Below are 22,491 nucleotides of genomic sequence, written 5' to 3' on the forward strand. Positions count from 1 at the left end.
CGTGCTAACGCTTCTGCCAACTCGCCGCCTTGCAGGCAAGAAATATTAAGAAACAAATCAGTTAACGAAGCAATAGTCATGAATATGCCAGGAGTTTAACCGGACCACATCAGATTTCATCGGGAATGTGCACAGTGTATTGGGTTCCAAGTGTGACATTCATGTATCTTTACTACCATGCTGTTTCTTTGTTTTTGTCAATGGCATCAAAAGTTGAGACGTTGATAGAGAGTATACGATACCTGGGAAATGTTGTCGATCATAGAACAATGAAAACGTAATGTTGGCCCAAGAAAAAATTGAACCTTACATTTACAATTATTCATGTGAATAAACATGCAGCGATTATTCAGACTCAACACTGGATTGTTTACAAGATAAAACAGTGAAGGGCAACCTGAACACTGCAGGAATTTCGGAATGGTACGCCTAACGAAAAATCATAGTGAACTTGTTTAGTAGTGCGACTCTCCTGGTGAGAATCATTCTTTCATGCTTCCGGCTTCTCGAAATAGTAATAATGGTTTCCGATCTTGGGCTCAAGGTCTGACACTTTGAAGGGAAAGCATTAGTAGATGCAGACGACATCAGTCTTGCCAGGAACTTTCTTTTTATTGACGAGTGAGTGGTAAAGGTAAAAGTTGCATTCCATTGTGCTTTGAAACAGAATGGAAAAAACCGGAAGATTCTGCCCGGATCACCGTCTTCAAAATAAGCAATAACAATGAAGTCTTGTCTAGGCTTAGGTCTATTTTCACTACACATCTTATATAAGGTTTATAAGAATAAGAAATGTATGATTATCGTTCCTGCCGCCTGACGCGCAATAATAATACATTGGCCGTTTACACATCGATAGTCATGCTCATTACAAATGGAAGTCACCTTCATGATTTGTTTTCATTTGCTTCGAAGACTATTAATTTTGCCCGGCTTTTATAAATTTTGACCCCCATCATTTGTCATTCACCATTACCCTCACAAGCAGTTTTCGTTGCCATCAATTAAATATTAGAACAATATATAAAACGGAAAGTAGTTTTTCTAGAAAAAAAAACGACATAATGCTATCGATGAGTTTCTATACCATATCCTAAACTTCGAAGCTTTCGTATAATACAATATGTAAAAGAAAGATAGTTTGGTTTGCTTTACGGCGGTGTATTTATATTTTAATACAGGCCTACAAGAGTTTATATTTCCATTTCAGTTACTTTCGATATACTTGGCTTTTCACGCAATATATTAATCTTTTTCCTGACAATTCCTATAAGATATATACCAACATTACTTTAGCCTTCTTTACATTTCTCCATTTCTCCTTATCCTTCTGGCATTCAACGCACTCCGGAATCCTTCATTACAGTGGTTTGGCTTTTGGTAGGGTAATAATCACGCATGCGTTGGTGTCTAATGTAGCGAGATTAATATTTGAAATATTTCATTTTGTTTCATCGACTCAATCCTTGTAACTAACACATTATCACGAAATAATTCTGCAGGATAGTTGATACATCTACTTAAACAGAAATAATTCCTTTGAAGAAAGGAAATATTGAACATGGGGAATGAAGTCATGTGTGGAACGATCAACAATTCATACACTGAAGAGCTTTCATGTAAAACAGAACGAACATATTGATGATATCATTGTTGCAATATAGGAAATAAGAAAATACAAAACTGCATAAAGCAACATAAAACATAATCCACTGTATATATTTCTTTAGAATCCTTTGGAAAATCCTTTTCCATAGACAAGGTCACAAGAGGTTATGTTCGACGTGATTGGTAGAGTTTTAAGATGAAATATATAGCAAACGAAAAAGAATTTACAATGCAATACGAATATAAACCGAAAAGAATGATTAATGTAACGTATGAAAAGCTAGAAAGAAATTCTATCGTGAGATATTACAAAATGGAAGTTAAACAATACAAATAAAAATACCAATATTTTAAGTGAGCTTTTCTTTTATTCGTCTATATATACCGGAAGTAATTTTGTAAATAAAAGAGAATTATGTTTATCAGTGGATTCTCCCGCAATTAAAAACTGATTTTCACTATTTTATTGTTTGTTTTCTTTTATTTCATTTATATACTTTGTTAGATGGTTGATATGAACATTTGAGGTAGGTGCATGCCATAAACTCCATAGTAGATTCGAACCAAAGATTTGCAAAACATTGTAATACTTACTAGAGTTAACGAGAGCCCCTGTTGACGAGTAATTTTCTGACAGACATCATGCAAAGGCCACGTCATATTTCACCTGCCGAAAGGAGCCCAAATCTTGCATGGTACAGGGGACGGCTAACTGACTTGGTTGAAATTAAGATCCCGCAAACTTATGAAACATTATCCAGAAAATATGCTTTGATTTATGGCAAATCCCAGATCAGAAATGCCGGACTAAACAATTTTAAGTTCGAATGCATTCCGTCTGTGACCATCTCAAATTTCGTACAAGCTTTACAAGTGTTACATAATGTAATGCGCTGTTATGTTTAAAGACGGAAGTGTGTGTTCCAGCGACGATAGATAGCCGCCATTTCAAGCATCGAATGACTGTTTAGTGACACTCTCATTGGCTCCAATAAAATACAGCTATTATAAAATCTGAGGCTCCAATATTGCTTTCCATGCATGAGCTAATAATAAATATATACATATCTATACATGCATGTATTAATATATATGCAAATATGTTTGTATACACGCACATACATCTATATATAGGTGTGTGTATGTGTGTGTGTGTGAATGTGAATATATGCAATATGGACATTCTGCATATTAATATGCTATTAAATTAGAATGTTTTCCATAGAAAGCAACTGTCTTAGTCCTGCTTGACTCCATATAATTAATTTTGCTATCTCAGTATATAAATAAAACGAAATATATAATTGATGCTTTTAAAGCAATAACTTTAATTATTACATCTCGAACGAGAATAATAGATTTCGGATATCGGCGTGAATCTGAAATACTGTGAATATCGTACAGTCAATTAAATCAATCCAGTATTTAACTAATACTTATGATATTGATCCTGTTGTGATGAAAATCTGATGCGGTCTACAGAGATTTTAAATTAGAATATAACATGATGGAATTAAATAAAATGGGGGAATGTTTTCTTGACGCTTTGCTGTTTATATAACTCAACGATGAAGTACGAACAAAAATATGAGCAACGAAACTGATATTATATAGGAAGAAATGATATTATCCTAAACTAATCACTAACTAGTACTCAACATATCTCTGCAGCGCCAATTAAAATCAAAGCCTACTAAACTAATATATACTATTGATCGTCCCTGCAAGAATAAAAGGCATGCAATGCAAATGTGTGGTCATATATCGGATTACAAATATCCAATTATATTCTAATATAGAACTTCCAAACATTCTGAAAGAGTATGGAGAGAAATCACTGACTTGCTTTATGTATCTTTCTTGAAATACACAGGCGGAAAGTTGGCAGAGTTGTGAGTTGGCTGGACTAAATGCTTATCAGCTTTTCTTCCTGGTCCGCCTGAGTTCAAGCGTTTGCGAAGTCAAACTTGTCTTTCATCCCTTCACGTTAGATGAATCAGGTACGAAATGAGCTCTGGGATAAATGCAGACAACTAGAAACACCCTACAACATTCCAAGCGTTCCGCCTATAGTACAAACACGTATATTGGCGCCGGTCAAGCAGAAATATCGTTTTAAAATTTTTGCACAAGTCCAGCAAGTTCGGTGAAGGGTGTAAGTCGCTTACATCGACCCCAGTGTATAACTGGTACTTATTATATCGACTCTGAAAGGGTTAACGCCAGAGTCGACCCCGTTGGAAATTCAACTGAACCTAGCTGAAATATTAGTAGGTTGGAGAAAATGCTCTGTTGCATTTCTTCCGGTTGTTTATGAGTTAAAATGCAACCGAGATCAACTTTGCATTTCATTTCTTTCCGGGTTGATAAAAAATTACTAATAAATTACTAATAAAATTACTAATAAAAAATTACTAATACATTAGTTTGCAGGAATTATGCATCTCTTTCTGCTTGTTTTCAGTTTGATCTATGCGAACAGACAATACCACTGTCTTAATAATACCATAATTTTATTAATATATTAATATTGTAACCAAAATTAAATGACAGACAAGTACTGGGTGCGATGCGATAGACGTGTCTCTTCATCTCAAAACTGCTGGCCCTGTACCTTACACTATACAGCTGCATCGTTGAAGATAGATATTGGGAAGCAGGTCTTTACCTCATACTTTTAACAGTGATTTAACAGTGATTTAACTGTGTTGTCGTTTTCAGTAGAAGGAAAAACAACGACTATCATAACATTGTGACATGCAAAAAATGCTTATCTGGGAATAAATATCAAATACTATCAAGTTCGAATACCGGAGGTCACTGTTCAAAAAAATTACTAATACATTAGTTTGCAGGAATTATGCATCTCTTTCTGCTTGTTTTCAGTTTGATCTATGTGAACAGACAATACCACTGTCTTAATAATACCATAATTTTTTTAATATATTAATATTGTAACCAAAAGTCAGTGAAACGATTCAGAATATTGTTCGTGGTTATGTCTGACACCGAAAAAAAGTAATTGTCAAATGAGTGGTCCAACATCATAATCAAATGTACGATTTTCATGTTACTGGAAATAATAGTGACAAGTTATATCTCATACCATCGCTATCTAATCCCTGGTAATTCATGATTGAGCCAACCAGTGAATCAAACACTTTAAAGTCGCAACCATCCAGGATAATTCCCAGTCACCTTGCAGCTAGCACCACAATATGTAAACGTGTCCATTCATTGATATAGAAAATATTGTGGTGATAGATATTAACACACTTGTGTGATTTAAAAGTGGACTCGTCGAACTCTTATAAAGAGTAATGTGTCTCGTTAAGACGAGTGAAGACGTTGGTAGCCTCACGTGTTGGTAGACGGAAGTTACGCCTGTTACTACGTTGTTTTACCCCACGCTTCGTTAAAAGCATATATCTACAACAACGAAAGATATAAAAGAAAGTAAAGTGAGAATTGAGGGAAAGAACACTTCTGTGACTATCAGTTGCAGAGGAAACGCAGAGACTCACACGTTCTGGATACAACTATAAATCGGTGATTGGTCTTGTTGAGAATATATGGTCAGCAGCAGCTTCAATTTACCAAAAAACGACTCTGCATATTGTTGGAAGGTGATTTCTATTTTTATTTCTCTTGTTTCATTCGTAACACTGCGGCCAAGCTGTGACATTGACTTTAAGGATTTTGGTCGAACAAATACAGACCAGTGTTAATTTTTGTTGTGTCTATTTTATTGGACTGTCTGTCGGACCGCTAAGTTACGGAGGCTTAAACAAAGCAACATAAGGTGTCAACCAGTCGTGGGAGGCAAACGCAGACAAAAGCACACACACACACAAACACACACACGCACACCTTCATAAACACAAGAATATATATACATACACACACACGCATATATAGATATCTACGCACATATTTATATATATATGCATACACATATATATACATGTATCTGTGTGTGTGTGTATATGTATGTTTGCATGCATATAGTAGATAGATCTGTATATCACATCTGTTAGCTGCAAGATATGAAGATAAGTCAAAGACAAATATTGATATTTCGGAATGCTAATTTGCAGTCAGCTATGAATGAAAAATGAAAAGTGGAAGAATTAAATGAACTGGTTTAAAATGATAAGCTCAAAATTTAGACACCAAAATTCTTTAATCTTCGGCATGGTAGTTCCATTTCGACGTTGCATTTAATTATGAGTCGCCATTGATTCTATGTTCAATATGTTTCACAACAAATAAATAAGAATTTTCATAATTGATGAATATTTGAATAATGAATGCTATTCCATATTTCAGGAACCTGAGGAACGAAATATATAAAATTGATCTAAAAGTTTCAATAATATTTCTTCAAAGTTACCGGAGTTGCGGGTCGTATATTTATTTTTTCTCTTCATATATTTATCTACATCATCTATTCATACATTGGAGGGTATAAACTTGGACTTTTTTCTCGGTCTCTGGTAACCGAAGGGGCAAGTTTTACACATGATAAGACCAACGTTTGTTGAATGGTAAGAGGGAACAGATTTTCAAGGAGTCTTGTTTGTCTCTCCCTCAACTGCGCTCCACTCATATTAATCAAGTAGTTTGCAGTCTTGGGAGTTAGATTGCCAGATGTTAACGATGATGTGGTCGCAGAAACTGTATGATAGCCATGACAGGGTTCTCCTGTTTGTGTGGCATGATGCAGAGTCCTATTGCCAGATATAGGGTCTTCCAGCAGCCCCACCCTATCCACACACACAGACGAACATGTATATGTATATCTACACTCGCACACATGCACACATATACGCACATTCCTGCATCCTTATTATAGCTATAGATCTCTCATAGCATCAGATAAATATATAACGTAATATCAGTAGTATATGGTAGTGGGTTAGGATGTTAAATCAGTTTTTAATTCAGTGAATTGACAAGACTGTAGAAGGTGAATAGGGGACGCATTTTCGGTGTGAAGTGTGTTTTCAAATTTCTTTACAGCACACACACGCACAGACCGTAATCTCATTGATATTCGAAGGATAGTGTAAATTTATGCAGGTAACTGAATTTAGAGAAAATGAATGTATTAGTTTGCACGAAACTCAACGCCCTCGAGTAGTACCTCTCTCTCACTCTCTTTCCCACTCCCTGTGTGTGTATGTATATATGTATGCATGTGTGTGGGTATGTATGTATATATATATATATATATATATATATATATATATATATATATATATATATATATATATATATATGTATATATATACACACACGTATATAGATAATTATACATGTATAGCTACATACACACACACATAATCACCCACACACACACAGAGGCATACTTCAACAATCCAGCTCAACATGACTATAGTAAATCGCTGATATTTTATATGCTATCCAGAATTCTGTTATATTGTCAACATTTATATCAACGCATGGCGTATTATAAATATTTATATCAGCATTTTGCCTTACACTATTATTGCTTTATCTTTATTTTTATGTTGCTCCGTTTTTTTTTTATTCTTTTAGTTTTTTTATCTATTGTATTTTTTTGTTTCTTTATTCGTTTTTATATTTTATTATCATACCGTATACAATACTCCATTATTTCAAACAAATAATACATTCATTTCCTCCAAATATAATTTCTGCATACATTTAAACTATGCTTGGAATATCAATGAGGATATGGGTTCTCGCATACTATCTCTCTCACTCTCTCTCTCTTTCTTTCTCAGTCTTTATCTCTGTCCTACTTTCTCTCTCTCTCAGTCTATGTCCCCTTATTTCTCCCCTTTCTATCTCTATGTGTCGTATAGAAATATGTAAACTTACCGCAATATGAAAGTGCATCTTAGTTTCAGTTCTCGTTGAAAACACCAAACTCACTGAAGTTAAGACGCCGAACTCACGTCAAAAGCCAATGATGTTACGCTATTGATGTTACATCACCAATTACATCCGGCTACGCTGCTGTTATAACATTCTTATTTTAGGCAATCTATTCGATGAGTTTACGCATCTGTACTTACAACATACAGCTTACATCACGTACGTTATTTTATGCTTTCTTACATTGCTTTATATTTCAGTATATTATGTATGTATGCATGTATATGTATATGTGTGTGTGGGTGTATGTGTGTGTGTGTCTGTGTGCGTTTTACTGGTTTGAGACATTGGACTATGGACATAATGGTGCACATTCGGAGGTCTTGATCATATAAAACAAATTGGTTATTTCAATATTGGCTTCAAATTCTAGCACAAGTCCTTCAGTTTTAGAGAAGGAATACGTCGATTATATTGACCCAGTGCTCAACTGGTACCTGTTTTATCGACCGTGAAAAGATGAAAGGCAAATTTGACCTCGATGAATGTAATTCTTTTACATATCATCTCGGCAATATAATTCTTTTATTTTATAAGTTTAGTGTTTCATTATTTGCACGATACTACAGAAACTAGCTAAACATTTAATGAACACGCTCAGTAATTAACATGAAGACATTCCGTTCATTATTCTGCTTTGCGCCTAAAAGTTTATTAAATTAACAGCACAAAATCTGCATCTTGTATTTACTTATATTACGTAACACAACTCCCTAACCTCTTGTCAAAGGTCAGGGACACCTCTTATTTTTGTTCCGTTGACTTTTTATATTCAGTCTACGAGATAACTGTTTCATAAATAAAGGTGGAAAGAACACTTCTTTTCATTTGTAAATTTTGTCTCATCAGAAGCAAGGAACCAAACAAAGCAACTGTTCATTTCATATGGATTTGGTTTGTAAATAACGAGCAAAGTTAACTTTTGTATTTCTGATGTTAAATTTTATCCGTTATAAACAAAAAGTGGTAATGCTTTTTACGTATGTAAAAATAATCGTTCATCGACAGTATCTTGAACTTCATGTCCGGATGGAAATGGATGCTTCAGATATTCATTCTATTACTGAGGTCCTAAATGGTTAAGAAGTATTAGTTATACTCTTCTCAATTAGAGTTTTGACCTTGATATCGGGTTACATATGATTTTCACTTTATCTGTTGTCATGTGATGACCCAGCTGGCGGAAAGTTGTAGGAGCTGATGTTTGAAAGTTTTCCCACTAAGTTTCTTCCTTGTTTCTGCTAAGTTGTTTGTTAAAATAGTTGCAATGTACAACTTTTGATCTTATACACCATTCTCTACAGCATATACTCCTGTCTATTCTTACCTGTAATAAATTTCTTAGCTTGACGATTAGTATATCACCATATATTTCAAATAAAATGTGTTTTAGTAGTATACTATTTCGTTGATCATTGACTCCTCCCCATCAAAATTTATTATGAATATGTCTAGACCTAGAAACAATTTTCCTAAATTAGATTTATTTAATCTCATCGGCCCAAGGTAAATATTTGCATTTGACTGAAAATATAGAAAATATTTATTATGTACCGTGGAATTGTTTATCTTATTTCTTACATTCATTTGTTTATCTTTAGCGTTTGTGATTATACGAATTTCCTAAAGGTATTTCAAGATTTCGATCGTTCATCTTTGACACTTGAATTTGACTTATTCTCCTTAAATTAATATTGATGCTGTCGTTAATTTTTCTTTTCGTTCTCTCTTGATATTGTCTTTCAAAATTTATGAAACACGATATTCTATCTCCGATGTTTTTTCTCTTTTATTTTTCATTTTTTTCTGTTTTTTATCTTCGAATATTATTTTCATCTTTTTTGAAATATAATATAATATTAATTTATATTTTTATCTTCAGTTTGTTTCTGAGATGCGTAATGTATTTTCTTGTCAAAAATTAATTGAATTATTCATATTCCGTCAAGGATTTTTCACCTTCTGTATATGCTGGTGTACTGTACACAACAGCAATGACACACCATCATAAAAATATTTTTTAAAAAATTTCAAATAGATGCTTCAGACTAAATATTTGATTTATTACTGCACAACGCAATACATCTCATTTGTATTCATTATCCGCTTTTACTCTCGAGCCGAACAGAAACTTGCACTGCAGTTTCGATCCATATTATTGCCATTCTACTCGACACAACGTTGCCCTCAAAAGGAGTATTGACCTTATGAAACGCAAGAGAGTTTCGATGTAAAAATAATTTTGATTGCAGCAACGAGAAAAACCGTGTAATCTTGTGGTCACAAGTCTTTCATCAGAGAATTTATTTATTTAACAACTTCACAATTTAAATATATATATATATATGCTTCAAACAAGCTTAAAATGGAAGGACTGGAAGTTCATGAGGGCGTAATATCACAAGTTCAAATACGTTTAAGATATTCACTTCTAAATCCCTTCCACGGAAGCCATTTCTTCCAGTTTCCCCCGACAAATATCGTCTTAATTCGTTCAAATCTTCTGTTGTACGTTCTATGGCTTTTAAGGAATCTTCTTATTACAGTTTTTTTTTCGTTTGTAACTCGCAACAACCTAACTGATTGCTTGAGATTTGTTTTATTACTAGTTACTTGCGATATTCACTGGAATTTCTTAAAGTAAAGAAAAATAAGTCAGATGTGCCGTTTCCGTGATTTTAGGTGTAGCTATGTCTAAAGTTTCTAATGGATCTTTTCTTAAAATATGCATAAATCTAACTAATGTGGAAGAGCATGCAACAGGCATGCGTTCTGAAACGAGAAACATTTTTACATCTCCTTCACTCTCTAAGTTTTGACAAAAGCAAAAAATGTTGGATTATTCACTTCACACCCAAATATAACGACTGTCGACGCCTAGCTTCACTAGTTACATGAGATTCACGACGTTACAAATTACAAAACTACATACAATGATCTAGAATATGTTTCAGATATACTGGACTTCATCACATAACAGAGGTAGTGAGTAATCGTTCGTCGTTACCTGTATATAAATCTGGAATTGATATGCACTGAACGCAGATCTTCAGCTTAACAATTAGTAATCGTACACATTCAGTCTTTATGCATCTATGTGAATGCTAACAAACGTGATTAGATACATATTTCACTCTATTATACACATACATCAATATATAATCTGTCTTGATCACTCGAAGCACAACTAGCTCTGATATATCAAACGAGACAATGGTTATTTGCATCTGAAACAAGTAGTTTGCGATATGATCATTGTTGCTAATATAGCAACATTCAAATCCCATATTAGATTTAATGATACAGAGGTAACAAGCTTGTCATGATGTGTTATCTAATCCATTCAGTATAAGTTTCATATAATGCATGTCTTCCTTTTTCGTAGATACAAACTTAATGTAATGTTTTGCTAGCGAATTATTTCTCACTTTCTTTCTATCTTTCTTTCTCTCCGTCTCCACTTGTCTCTGTCTTCGTTTACGTATTTATTCATTTATTTCTATCATCTCTTGCTGATTTCTCTCTATCCTTTTCAAGTAATTTAAGAACAGTATTGTGGACAGTTGTCTAATGTTGCACCAAAGTGATGTCACGGATAAACACCTGATTGAGTAGTGAAAGTAAAAGTTGAAATGCTGATAATCATTTGAAAGAGTGTGAATAAATGTCTTCCTGCAGAACTGAATAAAAGACAGATTCTTATCAGTTGCAATATAATATCTATTGAAATATTGTCTCGTGCGTTGCTGCAAATGCAACAGAGGAGGATGTACAGCTGCCTTCAGTTTCTGTTTCTAGATTGAGGTGTTCAATGCCAATGCACGTGATTTTTCACACTCGCAATTTCGCTAATTCCATTAGGAAAAGATTAAATGACAGAATATCTTATAACTCGTTTTAAAATATACGATTGTGATAATTGAATACAGCTTTCAAAACTCCTGACATATGTTTAAAAGATGATGGAGCGGAAGGTGAAATGGGTCGGAGAATTGTACTCAGAGGAAATGATTATATTATTTGCTATAAAATTTGGCACAAGATCAAAGATATTTGTAAAATTGGGTTAGTTGAATATATCGATAGCAGTACTCAACTGGTACTTTATCGGCATCAAAAGGATGAAAAGTAAAGTTAATCACAGCTGAATTAGTGCTCAGAATGTAAAAAGCCTAAAATAACTTCCTTGGGAACTGTAACAGAATGCATCAAGAGAAATATAAAGGAAATCGGAATAGTCTCCAGTTATAAAAAGGTTTTTTTTTCCCTGCTCCTCCGGCACGATCAGTATAATCAGGAAAGTATTAGGTAGTTGAAAACACCCCAGATAACATGGTACAATAGGCTGCAGGCAACAAACACGTTATTCATGCAATACTCCAGGAGTTAGAACAAAATCTGAGATAAAAAGAAATGATGATGATGATGATGATGATGATAATATTAATAATAATAAAAACAACAACAACAACAACAACAACAACAGAAAACCAACCATGTCGAAACATATCCTTAAATATGAGAATTGGCTTCGTCATGCCTGAATCTTAAGCGTGATCACACAACTACTAAATCCGTATGGATGGCTTGTAGACACACAAATACTCGCATCTCATTATAGCATTCCTTAATATATAACTTTGAAATGATAAAATTTCCTTTTAATATTTAGTGTTTTTCTTTCAAATGGCATTTTATTAAACTTAATTGTAATACATAAAATCTGAAACATATGCCTAATGCCTTATAGATTTCTACTATTCCTTCTTCAAAAAGCATACGCAATGAATATAGGCATTAAGATGTTCCATAGATAAAAACATTAAAATCATTAAAAAAAAAAAAAGATTTACCAAATATATTATGCGATATAAAATACCGAAAAGTAAAGGCTTAGGTTTTCTGTTTTGGGTTGGAACTTGTAGGATTACGATCAGTGTTTAAGATTATGATTAAGTAAAAAAACAAATTTCACAATTATTTTAGAATCATAACTTTGATTGTTTGAAAGAGGAATCCAAACAAGATTTATAATACGAAAACATTTACGTTTATTTATTCGGATGCTTTGGCTATTTTTAACATGAGACCACAATTTAAGTAAATCACATTAGAAAGTCAACGAACTTCAGTTCCCGGAGCATGCAGCCCGGCTGACGCCGAGTTATTCCACTGCAGAATTTTTATGTGTGGGATTGTGTATGTTTGTGTGGATACATATGTATATGTATGTGTTTAAGTATATATATATATATATATATATATATATATATATATATATATATATATATATATATATATATATATATATATCCATTGGCAGATTTCTCCCAGGCGTAAATCCATCATTCTTGTGGTTGGCCCCAAGGCTATATTTATTTATTATTGTCTTCGTCTATCGTTTCAAATTACTGTTGTTTACTCTCGTACGTCCACCCTGTATTTTCTTTGCTCGATCTCTAATACACGCAAATCTAGCGGGTACTACCGACACACGATGTTCCTAGTCTTGTCGTTAACGGCACGAAACGAGGTTTTATTATTTTTCGGTCGATAACTGAAGAAGTATTACGGTTCTAGTTAATGTCCGCCCTACATATACGTCTTGTAGTATTTAATCCATTTTTCATTTATGGAATAACTGAACGCCACGTATCCTGACTTTTGTTAACAGTAAGTTTATGTGTGTGAATGTGTGTGTGTGTGTGCGTTCGTGTATACACACACACACGTATATGTATATATGTATATATATATATATATATATATATATATATATATATATATATATATATATATATATATATATATATATATATATATATATATATATATATATATATATATGTATATATATATATATATATATATATATATATATATATATATATATATATACAAACATACTAGTATATGTGTGTATGTGTGTATCTGCTTTTGTGCTCTTTCAAAAATTTCAAATAATATAATATATATATATATATATATATATATATATATATATATATATACAATGTACAGGCATACAAGTTTGGGTTTGTGAGTGTGTGTGATGTGTGTTACGCTTGTGTGTGCGCGTGCTTTTATGTACTTTGGCAAGTTTCAAATTGTAAATTATATCAGAGTGTATGAATAATGTAATAGCGTGGATAGAAAATAACGAAATAATTGGTATATAGCAATTAGCAATTAGATCAGCCTCGTATATTTCATAACGAGATTGAAATGCAAATTTATATACATAACCGATAGTGAATATGTCAAGAAGTGTTTTCATGTAAACAAAACTGCAGTTTGTAGTATATGTGAAACAAATGATAATTATATACATTAAATTAACTTGTTTTGTTGATATTTCGTTTTGAAATGTAATTTTATTTGCTGCCAGTTAGTGTTCTGATTGTAGATTCAGATATAGAATATGTCAATGACAAAGTGGAATTTCAAAATATCTAATTGGCTGTGTACGTTTGTTTACTGTGTGATAGATATAAAACTTATTCATTTATCTATTTCAAAATCATGCGTATCCTCATTGTTGTTGTTATTATTATTATTATTATTATTATTATTATTATTATTATTATTATTATTATTATTATTATTATTATTATTATTATTTTGTTTTTCGGCATGGCTTTGAACCACTTATATATCACAAGTGACGTGATTATTTAGTTGTGACAATACATTGATATATTGTTCTAAAATTTCAAATCTAAGTGACTGCAGTTTTGTTTCTAAAAAATTACTGTTTCCGCCAGCACTGCGACAACGCTTTGTCGCAAACTCTCTCCTCTATTTGCCCTCCCTCTTTCTGTCTTCCTCTTTCTCAAGCTCTCAGACAACACACACACACACACACACACACACGCACACACACACACACACACGCACGCACACATACACATATATATATATAGACGGACATACACAGATATACACCCACACGTCATTCACAGAGCTTTATGCTGACCAGCGATCTATCGAAAAGGATGTTTCCCAGGTCATCGTTCATTGGTATGAAACTATAAGCTTATATTTGTGACACAAAAGACGGAAGCATTTAATCATCACTGTGTTACTAACCTACACACTAACACACACATGTATACACACATATATAGTTACACACACATATATGTGTGTGTAACTATATATGTTCTTGTCCCATGTTTGGTATTCCTTTTTATATACATATATATGTATTTATAATATGTATGCATATACAAGCGTATATATATATATATATATATATATGCATACACACAAACACACACACGAGTGAGTGGTCAAACGGAAGGAAAAGGCACTCAATACATTTAGTAGGAGTTAGATAGATTATTTTTTAAACCAATTTCATTCGGCTCCATGTGACTTAAATTAATGTAGGCTTCCAACAGTGTCGTAGCTGGCTCAGGCTCGCCTTCGGAAATTTTAGCCGAAGCAAACCAGATTCCTGTTGGAAGCCTGTGAAACTCTATGTAGAATAAAGTGGAATCAACCTCTTCTAAATAATAATAATAACAATACTAATAATAATAATGATAATAATAATAATAATAATAATAATAATAATAATAATAATAATAATAAAAATAATAATAATAATAATAATAATAATAATAATAATAATAATAATAATAATAATAATAATAATAATAATAATAATAATATATATATATATATATATATATATTAAACGTATGTATGTGTGTATGTATGTGTGTGTGTTTGGAGTCACTACAGTTAAATATAATACTGCAATAAAAGCTACTGTTGAGTAACTGGAGATTTACGGACCCATGTCTTCTCATTGTTTGTTTCCCCGTCAGTGTGGTCTCTGTGCCCGTCTTAAAAGCTGGTCTAATGAGATTCCATTCGCTATTTCGTTACATACGGAATCAATCGGAAAGACCGATACTATGAGTGCCTACAATAATACTGACCATGCTCCTCCAGAGTATGGCCCCCAAAGGATCTCGTAATAGGAGGAACTTATAGTCAGAATATACTTTGTATATCGTTGAACAGCTTGTGGCCATTTTCAGTAGCACATATCCGAAATACTCCTTTTGACCAGCTCAGATCAGCATTTGTACTGATCCACTTCCCACCAAACTTCACGGACTGTAACCGGGGAAATTATCTCAGAATCATATTGTTACAACTTTTACTAATGTTAATTTCGACAGTGTTACCTTTTCTGTAACTACCAAAATTGGGCAAGATGTAACAAATCAGTTTTTCTAGATCTCCATTACTGAAGATAACTTACCCCAGCTTCTTAGCGGACCTTTATGTCCTGAGTTTAAATTATGCCAGGGTTAACTTTGCATTTCAGTTCATGTAGAACAACATTAGTCTTATACTCGTCTGGGATGTTTGAATGATGAGAGTCATATTTGAGAGTCTCTGAATGATGAGAGTCACATTTGAGAGTCTCTGAATGATGAGAGTCATATTTGAGAGGATGTGTAACAATCTTTGCAGCTAATTTCATCTCTATGTAGCTATATTCTTCATAGCTTCATTTTTGTTTTAGCTTTGGACGGTTTCTTTCCAGTTTTTTTTTTTTTTCCCTTATCATATCAGATCAATATATGTTATCAAATGCTGAACACTTTTCACGTTTACCCAAAATTCTGCCTGGCCTATTGGAGTTTCTCTCTTTTTCGAAGTCGATATATTCTCTTCGATTTTCTCTGCTATTTCTGTGAAGTTTCTGTCAAAATACCTTTACTGGACGGAGTGATAAATGAGCATATATCTACTTGTAATATACTAGTAATACTTTCCGTATTATGCAATTCCGTTGCAAAACATTTTTCTTCCTTTAACTTATGATAACAAACCAAGATATGTTTTGATTTCATTACTTTTAGCATTCCATGTTCAGATTGTTTATTTCATATTTATAAATACGTGTTGATTTGCTTCAAGAAATACAACAACTATCTTCCTCTATTATAATGCTAGATTATCTTATATTTTTTCCCATGTAGATGAATGTAATAGTCGTCGCCATTTTGTTTCTTCTCAACCATATATTTTTTGTAATATTTTGTCTTTATTCCTTTTAATACGAAAGAGCATTAAAACCAAAAACTACTTAACAATAGAATCTTTGATCAGAATGTTGCACCAGGCTCAAGGTTATGGATTAGCAATATAAGAAAATGAAACAAACAAATTATTTCTGCTTTGAAACCGGCCATATATAAATCATTACAAACTGTTTACTCCCCAATACATAAATGGAAGTCACTCGTAATATTTTTCATAAAACCTATCTGCACGTTTACTTTTGTTTTTTTCTCTTTCGACCCAAACACCTTCGAGCTGATGATATTTCCTTCTTATCCAATATGATTACAGGATTGAATACCTATTAATTTTTTTCTTTAATTGTATTATTTTTTTTCTCTTATTTCCAAAGGAAATATGTGTTCGCAAAATGCATTCTTGAATCCAATGAATATTACATAAGATTTGCCATCTTACAACAAATGCTTTTCTGGTACAAACCTAGAAAGAATAACAAAGTTTTTTTTTTATTGCCTTTCGCAAACTTTGCAAAATTAAAAACAAATGTCATTCAAAAAGTAAAAAAGAAAACAAGCAATTCTTCAAAAATATTCTGTCATTCTATCTGTCCTTCTTTCTCTCTCTCTGTATCTCTTTCTCTCACTCATTCTCTCTCTGTTTCTCCCTCTTTTACTTATTCTCTCTTTTCCTCTCTCGCACACAATCTTGCGTTATATATATATTATTACTTTATTACTTTTTATCTTACCTATCGCTCATTTTCTCTCTTGCGTACATTTAAACATTTAAACTACTATTTCTAACTGTAAATCTACTTACCTGCTTTCCTTTCTTTCATACTATATGCATATTGCACACGAATATATATATTACACACACATCTATATCATATTATAAATATTGTTTTAACGACCACAAGCAATATTCGATATTTGCATGTAATCACGTTTCTTGAAACGTCACAGCAATATTTTGTAATTTTATTCATTATATTGCTTTTCCTGTTTTATTTTTTAATTCTCATAAAGAATTGGATATTTGCAGTCTCTACGTATTTAAAGAAAACAAAACAAAAAATAAAACAGCAAATGTGTTAACCCTCTTCAGAGGTCATTACTCAATAGAAACTGTATAATAGAGTTATGATATCGCTATTTGTTTTTAAATCTTTATATTCATTTATTATTTAGTTTCAGATGTGGATGAATGATATATTTTCTCTGAGAATAGGAATGAATTACTTCCTACAAGTGCTGCAAGAGCCGCATATATTTATTAACCGACTGGTAGTGCAATTTATTATCAGAAAGTTAAAACTCTCGGAAAAAAATGACTTAGAGCCCTTTCTTCTCTTATTAATTTCCACCTATATCGAATTATCCTTTCATTATTTCTCAATCGAAATAAGTGCTAGTCTCGACCTGGATCTATATAATCGAGTATTTCTTTCTATATAAGAAATCAATTGTACTGATCACCCAAAATGAATTACCTCTGACCACTGATTTGCTAAAGAAGTGAATACATTTATCTACAATTCAGCGTGAATATATAAGCATTAAAATTGCAGCCTCTATACAAATTATTAGTCGAATGAAGAAATATACGATTACTTAAGCACATATTTGTTTCGGGTTTGAGTTAATTGTATTTGTGCCGCTGAAAAGGATAATTCAGCTTTAGTTCAAATGAATTTACTGGGAGGTTTAAAACAATATGCTAACAGGATTTTGTTACGCTTGTCCTACTACATTTGCCTCCCCCATAACAATATGTGTTAACAAAGAGCTGATCGATTGGTCTCTACGGGCATTACATCTACTTTGGTTATTTTTCACGTTGTATCTGGAAAATATTTTGAAGATTATGCAAGTAACGGAGTGATAGGTAGAGGGAAGACATCTATTACCTGTTCTTGTAGATCATTTACCAAGATTTATAAAAGGGATTTTCAACACAACAATTTGATACCAGGGCAGTGTGTTGAACGCCGGTCACCAAACCTTTTGCGTGTTCATAATGCCAGAATATTTCCGGTTTCCGAAACTGCTTGAAAGAGGTGTCAAACGAAATATTTTCATGCTTTTAGCAGGCATTTTTACAATTCCTGTTGTTGACACATTATCCAATACTTTGCTATTATTTTTGTTGTGTTTAACATCATGTTGAAAAATGGGTTTCCAAAATGTTTCTAAGGTTTGTGTACGGAACAGCTTAAAGATTTCCATGTTACGTAGCATTATTCTAAAATGGTTTTGCAGTTTGTATTTAAAAGTATTGTTCTTAGAGATCCGTTTATATACAATGACATACAATTTTTATCTAATTTTTAATGCGAATATCTTTTGCTTTAAGTATTTGAATATTTGCAGTTTGTTTCTTCACCGCTCATGCTACTTTAATTATCATGCGGTTGTATATAATTTTTCTTTTTATATTTTCTAAGAATACGCATATAATGTGATCTGATTTATTTTACTTTATTCACTAAGTAGAATATCTCTTTTATACTTGAATTTACTCTTCTAACTACATATTCAACATTATTATCTTCTCACGTAATAGCGCATTGTTTATTTAATCCCAACTAATCTAATGCTGTGAGTGTTCAAGCATGTAGGAATTATATAAGTGAGTAATTCAATTGAGTTTCTTAAATTTCTGTTTCGTCATCTGTGATTCTACGTCGCTGATAAAATCTAATCGTAAGCCCAGAACACATGCGAGTTACCTAGCTTGCAGCTGCTCTGATATGAAGGTCCTGATATGTATGTCGACTGCTACATGTTTAACTGCTATGGGGTATTGCCTAATTCTTTAGTTCTACAGCCACTGAAGATACTGCCTGAGCAGAAGTAATAATACCTACACATTTATTGCTATTCTCATCGATGACATTATTGCTATTAAATCTATTATCATCACTGCGACTGTTTTCGTGTTTACAGTTCCGCCAAATAAATTTACTGCCACGAATAATGAAAATATATCGACATTGTTTATTGTATTATGATTCATAGAGTAGATATTTTTATATTTCGGTCTGCGATTTGTCTCTGTATATGTACATTCATCATATTAGGCGTTGATGCTAGGGTAAATAATTGGATTGAAAGTAGCTTTGCACAACGTAGAAATTTATCGTCTGTCCATTTTCGTTCTTCCATTGTCCCTAGATCATCTGGCCACTATATTCTTATTTATACAAGCATTTCTAATTATGAATGTATCAATCTGACTAAAGAAAACGTCTCATAATATATATAACATATATATTTTGAAAGACCTTCACGAATTTCAAGTTGGACTTGTGGGAATCACGTCCAGATAGGTGAGCTGGAAAAACTGTAAGTGCGTCGCAGAAAATATTTTGTTTTATTTGTTCCTAGTTCCTACAGTCTGGATTCAAATTTAACTGGGATTCACTTTAACTTTCATCGTTTCGCGATTGATCAATTAAGAACGTGTTGAGCACAAGAATCGAGAAAAACAACGAGCAGCATCCTTTAAAAATTTACTAGCCTTGTGCCAAAACTGAAACCTTTGGTCACCTTTGCTTTACATCCTTCATCGTGCCTATAGTAGAAACAATTATTGTTGTTGTCGATGCTGTTGTTATTGTTGTGGATGTTGTTCTTGTTTAAACAACATTGTTATATTCACTTGTGGGTATTTGTAGGTGAAAACTTTCTGCTTTATTTTAAATCTTAGTTTCCATGTTAGACCGATTTGTGTCATAGTATATCAGCATTTTATGTGGAAATGCTTTTAGCCTCATTTCCGCTTATCACAGCAGAACAATAGTCAACATTACAGAAACTGTCACTTTTATTATTTAGCGCTTGATCACCTTCCATTGGGTGAAATTTTGACCAAGGCCATTCTGACCATGACCGACCGGTTTTAATGTCGCTACAAACCATGTAAGATATTATTCTTCATCTTTGAAGGTAGAAAGTGATTTGCAGGAGATTTGGCTGCTGTTACAACAACTCAACAGTGAAACAACTAGAAGATCCTCCTTTAAAAGATGTTCGTTTTGTTTCAGCGGGCATTACATTTTTACAGTTCTGTATGCGAAGACCTTTGAATTCTAAATATCAATAAATACATCACTACGTTGAAATATCGGCTTGCTATGCATTAGTTTAGTATGAAGCTCATCCATTATTTAAGATTAAGTGATAAAGATAATCAGCATGAGTTCATTCATGCATTCATGAATACCTTGTGAAAGCAGCTTTATAATATACGTAGAGAGTTTAAAATCTAGATTCCAATATTCGCATTGATCACACATATACGTTGTTCTATTTTGCAATGATATTGAAAGAAGATTTTTCTAAGAAGGATTAAAATTACCCTGCGATAATATCATCTCAACATTGATAAAATCGCAGTGATGTGGTGTTCAAAAGCACTGCTTTAAGAGATCCGTTTTTCACCAACGACATACCTCTTTTATCTAATATTTAAAAGCGGATAATTTTTGTTTCAAGTATTTGGATGTTTTCAGGTTTGTTTCTTCATTGCTTATGTTGTATTAATTATCACACGCCACGCATTTTTCTTAATTTTTCTACGAGGATTATAAGGATGTATTCTGTGATCTCAGTTATTTTACTTCATTTACTCAACAGAATATCTCTATCTTTTATATATTTTATCAGAATATACAAGATGCATTTTGGATATATATATATATATACATAGGCGCAGGAGGTAAGTAGCCTACTAACCAACAACATGGTTCCTGGTTCAGACCTACTGCGTGGCACCTTGGGCGAGTGTTTTCTACTATAGCCTCGAGCCGACCAAAGCCTTGTGAGTGGATTTAGTAGATGGAAACTAAAAGAAGCCCGTCGTATATATATATATATATATATATATATATATATATATATATATATGTGTGTGTGTGTGTGTGTGTGTGTGTGTGTGTGTGTGTGTGTGTGTGTGTGTGTATGTGTGTGTGTGTGCGTGTTTGTGTGTATGTGTTTGTATTTGTGTGCGTGCGTGTGTGTGTGTCGATGTGTGTGTATATGCTGGTGTGTTTACGTCCCCGAAACTTAGCGGCTCGGCCAAAGTGTTCGATAGAATAAATACTGGTGGCTTGCAACGGATAAGTCCTAGGAGCGACTAAAGGCGGTGCTTCAGCATGGCCACAATCAAATTGCTGAAACAAGTAAAAGAAGAACTTGTAAGCTGCCTTTATACAGACATGGCTCGAAGTAAAGTGACACTACTACTTGTTTATTGGTGTTATTGCAGATTGCACACAAACGTTTGAGTGAAACGGAAAGGAAAACTTCATGGAAGCTGATCGAACTGACGACGTGTGATGATGTCACACTTAATTATCTACCTTTAAAATAAATTCTGACTTTTAAATACGTTTATAGAAATCAACACTGTATTTATTATTTGGTCAATGGCCAAGATTTGTTGATAATTCTGATCCTGTATGATTCTCGAACCTTGATGCCATGTATTTGGTTTTGCACATACGCTGTATAAACCTTTAAAATCATGAAAATACTGAGAAGCCGGGCTATTTAACAGGTTTATTCTCAATTACAAAGGATTTCAGTTTTCTATCCTATTCTGAAATTCTATTTTCATGCATTTCTTAAGATGTTATTATTTAATTCTAAAAACCTGTATACAGCAAAACTATTCCAGCGTTTGAAAATATGCATAGAGAAATTCTAACACCATACAAATACACGGACGCGCACATGCACATATACATGCACACACAAATACACATACATCCACAATCACACACATACACACTCAGACAGACACACACACACATATATACACATACAGACAGCACAATGAAACTGACAGAAGGACAAGTTTATTAATTTTCAAGGATATGTCGACAAACATACTGAGCGATAACAA

This window comes from Octopus bimaculoides, chromosome 19 (assembly GCF_046866305.1).
Source record: "Octopus bimaculoides isolate indiv1 chromosome 19, ASM4686630v1, whole genome shotgun sequence".
Lineage (NCBI taxonomy): Eukaryota > Metazoa > Mollusca > Cephalopoda > Octopoda > Octopodidae > Octopus > Octopus bimaculoides.